The following is a 9,690-nucleotide window of genomic DNA, read 5'->3' as shown; positions in this document are numbered from 1 at the left end:
AGTTGCATCTCCAAAAGGACTGGGGAATGGTCAGAGAAAGTGCGGGCAAGGTGTGTTGCGTGTCGCAGCCAGGGGGCTAGGCCCGCAGAGACAAAAACATAATCTAAGCGCGCCCAGGTGGAGTATTAGGTAGAGTAGTGTGTGCCTTCTCGCAAAGCAGGGTGTTTGTATCGCCATGCATCCGTCAAGTGATGATCGACTACTATATCGTTGAGCGTGGTACGTGTGTTGGTATAGTGTGAAGGGAGTGGACGAGATCTGTCCAGCATCGGCTGCAGCGCCGTATTAAAATCTCCGCCCAGGATAATGTGTGTAATTCCCAATGTCTGTATTTTGCTCCATAGTGTCAGTAAACTGGAGGGGTTATCTACATTGGGGCCATAGAAGTTAGCAAATAGAACGTCATTCGAGCACAAGCGCCCCCACACCAGACAAAATCTGCCCTCTCTATTAGTTTCAAACCCCGTAGGCGTAAAGGCCACTCCCTTTTTTATCAGAATTGCAACCCCTCTGGCATAATTAGAGTAAGGCGAGAAGGTGCGGCTGGAGGCCCATCTGGATGCGAATTGTGGAGCGTGCCCAGGAGCTAGGTGTGTTTCCTGTAGAAGAGCCACATTTATGCCATGCCTGTCTAGATATCCCAGGATCTGCCTTCGTTTTCTAGGGTCATTGAGGCCCCTAACATTCCAGGAAGCTAATCTAATGGTCTGGTTTGCCTCAGGTCTGGTCATAGTGGACATGTGGGTATGTAGTGTGAAATAATAGGCAGGGTAGTGGCAAACGGCAAAATGAATAAGCAGTTGAAGGAAAAGTGCCACAGAGCATGTACTGCGAGTAGAAACATTGATACTTCGGACCAATTACCACAGTTCTTCCCCCCTCCCCCCACTCCCACACTGGCAACCCCAACTTGCCAGGAAAAACATCCCTCCCCCCTCAAACAATACGCTGAGTATTAGCACCCAGCCATAACAGTCCCAAGCAGTAACAATCATCAGTTCTCAGTGGGCAATGCCCTCAAATGGGGGGCCACTAGGGGCTCCCGCCCGTATCACTCCATCTCCTTATTTCACCCGTCCACAACCTCCTGGGTCACAGGGGTCGGAATGACGGGACGGAGGTGAGTGGCCGGGAAACAATAAGATCCTTCAAGTCAAAAGGAACGTTATACATCAGCAGTCAGGTGGTCGTCTGCATGTCATCAGGAGAGAGACGCCAGATTGAGGTTGATGTTGCATGGAAACAGCGACTCAAGAAGGTTCAGACATGGGTGAAGGGGAGCGTGAGCGGCGCCGGGCAGCCGTTTCACGCGAGGATGATCTTCTGTCACGTTTTAGATATTCCTCGGCTTGTTGGGGTGTCAAAAAAATGTGTTGGCGGCCTTTGTGGTGAATCCGTAGCTTCGCGGGGGAGAGCATCGCGTACTGGATACTGCGTGTTTGGAGCTGTTTGTTCACCACGTTGAATTTCCGCTGAGCATCCTGCACCACTTGGGTGAAATCCGGATAAAATGACAATATTGTATTTTCAAAGCGTACCTCACCTTTCTCTCTCACCAGACGTAGCAGGGTATCCCGGTCGCGGTAATTAAGAAATTTCATAATGATCGGCCGTGGTGTTCCTCCCGGAGGAGGTTTGGGCACCAGGGAGCGATGGGCACGCTCAATAATCAATTGCGCCGAGAAAGACTCGCGTCCGAAGAGATCACTCAATAGGCGTTCCATGTAGTCTTCCAATCGTCCGGTGTTGGGGGATTCTGCCAGGCCTAGCATACGGACGTTGTTTCTTCGGGAGCGTGCCTCCAACTCCTCGTTCTTTTCAGCTATGACCCTCAATAGTTTATCCATTTGTGCCATTTGTTTTTGATTAGAGGTAGCGCCATCTTCTAGATCAGAGACTCTTTGTTCAGCTTCTTTAAGGCGTGTTTCATGTCCATCCAATTTCGCCACTACATTATCTAGCCTATGGTTCATTGAGTCAATTTTGGAATCAATTGAAGTGAGGCTTTGTTGCATGGTGACAAGGAGGGTTTTCCAGCTGTCCTCCCTTGTTTCGGGTGGATCATCGTCACTCTGGGTTTTAGAGTTTGCCCTCGTTGTTTTGCGTCCATTGAATAGTAATTTGGACTGTCTGGGTTCCGTTTTGCCCATTGCGGCTGATCGAGCGGCGCGGGGGTGCGATGAAGTAGGGGAGAGGGAAGCACGCGCACCACCACCCAGCTGTTTGCGCAGTTCCAGTTCGAGAGAGTGGTGGGTAGGAGTACACCCAAGTTAGGTCCTTTGGGCGGCGGTGGCACAGCACCCTCCCAAACTCTGTGCCAGTGGGGGGAACAGAGGGGAGGGGGGCGATCCCCCGAACGGTCCTCTCACACCGTCCCTCTAATGAATGCGGTCAGTTCCAGCGCCACCCACAGCCCCTCGTCGACGCGCCCCCCGGCAGTGCCAGCGACTCTGCGAGTATGTTCCACACAGGAGGATATCCAGGGACAGTGCAGAGCAGCCTATATCAAGGTCCAAATGATAGCGGCAAGGCAAGACCAGGCCAGCCCACGGCGCCCCACGGATCCAATACAGCAAGGGGTCCTGGGCCACCAGTTTAAGCAAGGCCCGCGAGTACATTCATATGCTGTCTCCAAAATGGCGGCTACAGGGCATGTATGTGGGTGGCGCGGCCCAACGGAATCGCGCCGTCCGCAGACAACGGGCTGGCCGAGAGATGGTGTCCGAGACAGTCTCAGGCCGGTACAGCAAGGAGAGGCTCAGGGACCTGGGCAGTGCATGGGTGTGGAGGACGATGTTTAAAGCTTCTTTCGCTTCTGCGCCCGCGGCCCACACGCAGTCCAGTGTTCACCGCCCCCGCCGCCCCAAGGCAACGCCACAGCTAGCCTCCCACCACTGTTGGAGCGACAGCGGGTGCCGCCTCGGGCCTGCAGGCCCTTCCCACGCCGCCAAAAGAAGCCAGGAGCTGCCGGCAGGGGGTGGGGAGGTGGGGTGGAGGGGGGGGCGTCAGAGTCCTACCAGCAGGTGTCCAGCGCCACAGGACCGGGGGGGTCCGCACATCCAGAGAGGAGGCGCCGCTTCCGAAGCCGGGGGTCACGAGCAGCGTCGGATCCACCACGTGTAGCGGCCTACAGGGCCGTGCAGCACCAGTCTCGCGTGGGTCCCCAGTCCGCCCGGCAGGCCCGTCAGCACAACCACCTTCTCCCGCGGCAACTTCGCCAGCCGATTGCTGGCTCGCCGTAACAGCTACCGGCTCAGGATTTTCACCGAGGTAGCAGCTCGGTCTTACCAACACGTCGGTGATGGTTGTGGACTCAATTAGAAGGAAGGATGGGGTCTATGATTGTAGTTTATCCACGGCAGGGCGAAAGCTCTACACCAGAGCAGCCATGCCGGTCTAGCCACATATAAATCTTTAACAAGCAAACAACAAACTGAACAATGACCAATTTGTTTAACTTCTTCAATCTGATCAAATTTTATTTTTAAGAATTCAATACCATCTTTATTTTGATAATTAACAAAATCCACAACTTTGCCCATTGCTCCATTAACTAAACCTTTTTCTACATCCAAATTACGCCTTAAAATTATCCAACAGTTTCTACATGCATATAGATTCTTTTCTAAACCAGCAGTTTTAGATATTGATTTTTCTAAAGAATCCAATTTTGTCTTCAATTTTTCGGTCAAAATAATAGTGATTCCTGCATGCTCTATTTTATCAATGGCTTCCATTTTTAATATTTCTTCATTTTCCTGTTTCAAAAGATGTTCATTGAATATAGAACACTCATGCAGTGTTGGCATTAAGCAGATTACAGATTTCTTTTCTGCAATTTCTATGTATATTTTCTCAGGAACTATATCTTCATTTGGAAACAAATTTGAAAGTAATCGACTGTGCAAAGCTTGTTTGCCATGATCAGTCAGTAGTCCAATTCTTATATCTTGGAGAATAGTTCCATAATCAACATCATTTGCCTGTCGCATATTAGTAATGAGTTCTTTGTATTCAAAATATGACCAAATGTTCACGTTTCCAACACTACCCAGAGACTTTCTAGTGTCTTCATGAACAAGTGTTTTAAATACTGGTTGTCCTTTTACAGGAGTCAGTTGCAGTAGATCTCTAAAGACTATGACGTGTTTTCCTCCAAATAACACATCATATTCTGTTTTAAGAATTTGCTGCATTCTTAAATGCACAAAGGCAAGCATTAAGTTTGATACCATGCTTACCTCATCAATAATGAGAAGTTTCATTTTCTTCAAGACTCTTGAAACTTCACAACAAGCTTCTCCAGATAGCTTGTGGTTTTCCAATTTGTTTTCATGCTCTACTGATAGCATTAGTAAACGCTGTAATGTAATTCCTTTAATGTTTTGTGCTGCCAACCCAGTTGGAGCAGTGACAACACAAGACAAATGTGACTCAGTAGTTTTCTGAGGTTTAACTTGTAATTACTTTAATTAAAAAACGTTTTCCTGTTCCAGCTTGTCCACTTGCGTACATTCAGATAGGTTGAAATGACATGCATGAGTACTCTTTCTTTTCATGAAGTAATCCATGGTCAATCTGTTGTCTCACTTGCTCATATAGTTGTTCTTCCAACTTTAATAAGTTTGTTACATCTTCTTGAGCTTTGAGCATTGCTGTTTCCACCTCATTCATGGCGATTGCTGCTTCATTTTCAACAATTGGTTGTCGTAGTGGATCTTGACTCAGCGCAGGAGAACTTTGACTGTCTTGAGAACTGTCTCTAGCAATCTCAGCTGCAATTGTAGCTTTTTGATCAATTTCATCGTTCAACATTTTCACATAATTTGCAAAAGCACTGCATTGTATGCTATCTTTACAAGCATTAATGGAATCATTATAGCTCTGGAAATCTCCAAGTAATTCCAGTTCTGAACGCCATGGTTTGAATAGTTGTAAAAGGGCTAAATAGTAAAATTCCCTTTTATCAGCAGTGTCGCAACTCAGCTTCCTGTGATTAATCAAATTTCCTTTTGTTTGTTTCACCAAACATCCTTCGGAACCAATGACTCCATATTTTCCATCATTGATGTTCTCTAGTATTCTGTTTAAAGTGTAGTTTTGCAGCACTTCATAGATACACATGTTCTCAAGATGATGACTTCTGTTTGGATAATATGAGTCCAACATATTCGTTTTTAAAATATCTTTACTTTCTGGATCTTTTGCTGCTAAATATTAAATTTCTTGTACAGATTTCAGTACTTGAATTTGCATTGCTGCAAGACCTAGACTTGCATAAAGGATTCTTCTAGATTTGGAGTATAGCCTTGCAGATGATAACCGATCTGAGCATTCATATGCTCCGATTTCTCGATGCGATAACATCTTCAAACTGAAACTGTATAATTTCTTACTTAGAGTCTTCTCGTAAGAAATCTCTTCCCACATTTCTTTCAATTCCGTTTTTTCTGATTTTGTAATATAAGATGTTACATTTTGAGCAACAGCAATGGAATTGTCCACAACATATTGAATATCCATGTTAGCATTCCACATGGACAAAATAACTGGTTTGTAGTCATTTATGTATTTTGACTCTTCATTTCTTCTTAAGTTGTAGGTAGTTTTTTAGAGACTTTCTTGTGATAGTATGTCGCAAACATGACATAAAACTGTTCCCTCTTCCTTTCGATATTACAGGATGTGGAAATCCAAAACGACATTTGGTGTAGAACTTGTCTTTAGATTTGTACTTTCATCAACAGTATTTTCCACATCGGTGACTTTGGAATCGTAACACTTGTGCTCTTAAGTTGTTTTCTTCTGGGCTTTTGGGTACAGCACATGTTGCATATTGTTCAATAAAACTCAAAACAGTATCATCCACATCTATTCCAAATTTGGGAGCGTCCTTAATTCATAACAGCATAGGTATATGAGGAGCACCTCTTGCTTGATACTCCTTTCTCCAAGAAGATGATTTTTTTTATTGCAGATAAAAGACATCATAGCCTGCATACACTAACAGGATCCAAAGAGCACAATTCTCCAGGTGTCTTGTATTCAATATTTTATATATTAGAATTTGCCTCTCGAAGAAATTCTAGTAAATCATCCCAAGTGTACTCAGCACAGCTTAGGGTAAGGAATCATGTTGGAGTTCCTAAGTTCCATGGATTCTGTACATTTCAGTTCTCCATGACGACAGTACCAATATTCATTAGTGCCACGCTGACATGCCATCAATTTAATGAGCTGAGATTCTAGATGATCATCTCTCTGGTGCACTTTATCCATAAAATCCTTTGCAGATACATTTTGCAGTTGTATTCCAGTTTTTAGAATATGATTGACTGCATATGAAAGTCCAGACAAGTCGCTTTCAAACAAAAGATGAAATATATAAGAGATACATTGTCGAAATCTTGGATCTTCTGCATATAATCTTGTTGTCCGATATTCAGATGCAGGAATCTGCACAGGAAGTTTATCATATCAACCTCCTTTTCCAGTTGGGAACAACTGTGGAAAACAACGAGCTTCCAAGCTCTCTTCCCATACACTCATGGGAGTTCCTTTTGCTTTTTTCATTTGGAACAAATCAATAGTGTTCCCCATCACTTTTTTTGAATGAAGTGGATGCACACTGTAATGTTCATAGATTTCTTCACATCTTAACATATCCACTTTTTCAATTTGTCCACTTGACGTTTCAGTATCTTCTGCTAAAACTATTTCTTCTTCTCCTATATAAACATTCTTATAGTATGTATTGTTTTTTATCAAATACAATGTTGCCTTTTGCACTTTCCTAACATCCACTAACTCCTGCCAGATGTTTTTATTCTTAGTCGGCACACCATTAACAAGAATAACTAGTGGTTCACTTTCTATACTCTCTTCACCAATAGTTCCAATATTTTTCTTTAAATCTAACGGTAAATACACAACTCTTCCTTTTAATCCTCTTTGTAAATCTGAAGGAGGCAATTTACCTGTTTTAGGCTCCATACGAACAATAGCCTGAAACGGGTGCACACATTGAATGAGAATAGACCCATATGTGTTTAAATCTATCAGTTCTGGAGTAATAGCAACCAATTCTAGATTATTTTGAACAGCTCTAGCGGGCATTTTATTCTCATCTAATTTGTTATAACAATATTTTACAAATACGCTGATCAGAACCCAATTCAAAACAATTCTTTACCAACAAATAAGTTGTAAATTCTTTCAACTTCTCAGATCAACACTCCTAGTCTGATTTTTGTAGTGAGTTCGGTGACAACTAATACAAGAAAAATTTGGCCTTACGCCTGAAATCACCTTAAACTTTGTAATTTCACTTTCAAAATTTTTTGTACAACTATGTTCAACATACTCTACAACATTTTCTTCTATTAATGTCTGAGTTTCTTCACTCTCTTCTTCAGGACCAAAGTAACAAAACTCAATATCATCACAAACCTTTTTCACATCTGATACTGACCCGCGCAAAAGAGCACTGTTCAACTCATTTAACTTTAGTGCTGGACTTTTTGCATAATACAATCTTCCTACTAACTTCCGCATTTGAGTATGATGTACTGCCAACATCCTGAAATAGTGAAAAACACTTTGACACCCTTTCCTAGAAAGACAAGCCAGAGAATGACCATGCAAACCAATGTGTTTTCTCACTCTGCAAGTGTTTAGTCCTTGCAACACCTTCATCTTTTGTTTAACACTTTTTTTACAATATGCTTGCAAGAAATTGCGTAATTTATCAATAGATTCTTGTCGTACACTACAAATACTACTACAATCCCAAGTGTACACTGGGGCTTTAGGCCGTCTGCCTAGAACTTCATCAGCTATCACTTTTTCTGCATTTCTAGGAACAATTTGCTCTTTCTCAATTGGACAACCATTTTTAACCTCATAAGATCGACCACTGGTGTCAACTGCATGCAAAAAATCATAGGTTTGAAAATAACTCTCTTCATTAAAGAAAGGCCCTGAACTTGAACTGTGTTTCCATCCCCCCCAAAAAAAATCACACAAATGTGTTCTATTAATTACTCTTTTCCTCTTACTTTTTGGCCTTCATTAAAAGTATTGATTTATCTAGTGATCAAATTCTGTTTATTACCAAAATAAAGAGTTTCCTCTTTACTTCAAAAGCCTTTTCAACAATGGATTCAATATGCTTCTTCTTTTTATAAAATACTGTTCTCTTTCTATATTTATTTGTATCTTTCATCAAATTATGGACAACTCTTGTAAAATATTTTTTTGCGCAATTCTTTATATTGATTTTCTCTTCTTTTAGTATAAGCTGTATCCTTTGCTTTTAGGTTGTCTTTTTTTTCCTTTCATATTCTTTTTTGTATGCTTGGAACATTTTCACTGCTTTGCACATTTGCATTTTTTTTCTAAATCTAGTAATATTTTTTATGAAGACATTTGTGGTCTTCCCAGAATGTTTTCTCTTTTTAGCCACATTATGTTGGTCTTCCAATAGTTGTGGTTGACTTTTTTTCAAATAAATATCCTTTTTCTGACCTTTTTTTCTTCTTTGTTTCTCCGGCATGATAACTTTATTTTAAGGATGATAAACAGTATCTGTAAAAAATAAACATAAATAAGTATTTATTAACAACTTTAAAAAATTATACATTTTTATTACTATACAAACACATTTCATATAAATTCTGACTTCAAATTATAGGCCTGAAGCACAACTATGAAGCTGATAAGAGCACGAACACAACAGGGAGGATGAGGGTCCTAGGGGATGTTTAACGACCAAACATTGCTACCTCCCCTAACTTGACCTAACACACTCAATAGTAGTTATTTGTTTACACTACTATCTTCGCACTCTTAATTGGTTTGGGAGTGAAGAGGTGCACGTTAAAAGCCTTTTACCCCTTCACTATCCAATTTTATCTGTTGAATACACACTTTTTCACTAATTGTTTTCTCCACGTTCTTTGCACTGCTTTACAGTTGTCACCTTATACCCTCATACACCATAGCAATCACTGGGCCTGACAGGCCAGATTAGGCTTATACATCTGCCAATCTGCTGTGGGTATTCAATCTTACCTTCATGGTGTGAAGGGTCCCAGATGATGAAGGGCGGTTTCGGACGATGACTGATGGGAATTTTTTCACATAGAAGGAATACCCTAGGCGTGATTTCACTAGTTCATATCATTAGTTGAGATCACTTCTCTTGCACAGATACATAGTTAGTTGCTTGCCTTTTTTCTGACCCATTGCTACTTTTTGTTGGTGTAGCTGATAAGAGCACTACATACATAATGCATAGCAGTTTTAAGGACTCCATAACAGTAGAACCTGAAGCACTGTATGACTACATGCATATTTACTAAAAGATCACAATACTATAAGGAAAGACACTGAGTGAATGCATAATTGGTTCACTTTTAATTTAGTAAATAGATTACTACATCGTACATAAACAGTCACTATGGTTTTGCAACAGTACAGATTTAGAATTTACAGTAGTGCACTGTTGTCTGTCTAGTATAGGAAGTCGTGCTGGGGTACTGTTCTATGGTAGTGCAGTGGTATTTCAGTAGTGTAGGAGGTCGTGTTGGCATAGATTTAAGGTTTAGGATAGTGTAATAGTGTTTCAAAAGTGTAGGGGGTCGTGCTACGGTAGTGTTTTAGAGTTTAGGGTACTACACTGGTGATTGG

The sequence above is a fragment of the Lissotriton helveticus genome, chromosome 9, assembly GCF_964261635.1.
Source record: "Lissotriton helveticus chromosome 9, aLisHel1.1, whole genome shotgun sequence".
NCBI lineage: Eukaryota > Metazoa > Chordata > Amphibia > Caudata > Salamandridae > Lissotriton > Lissotriton helveticus.
The sequence above is the reverse complement of the archived record's forward strand: the minus strand, read 5'-3'. Positions refer to the sequence as shown.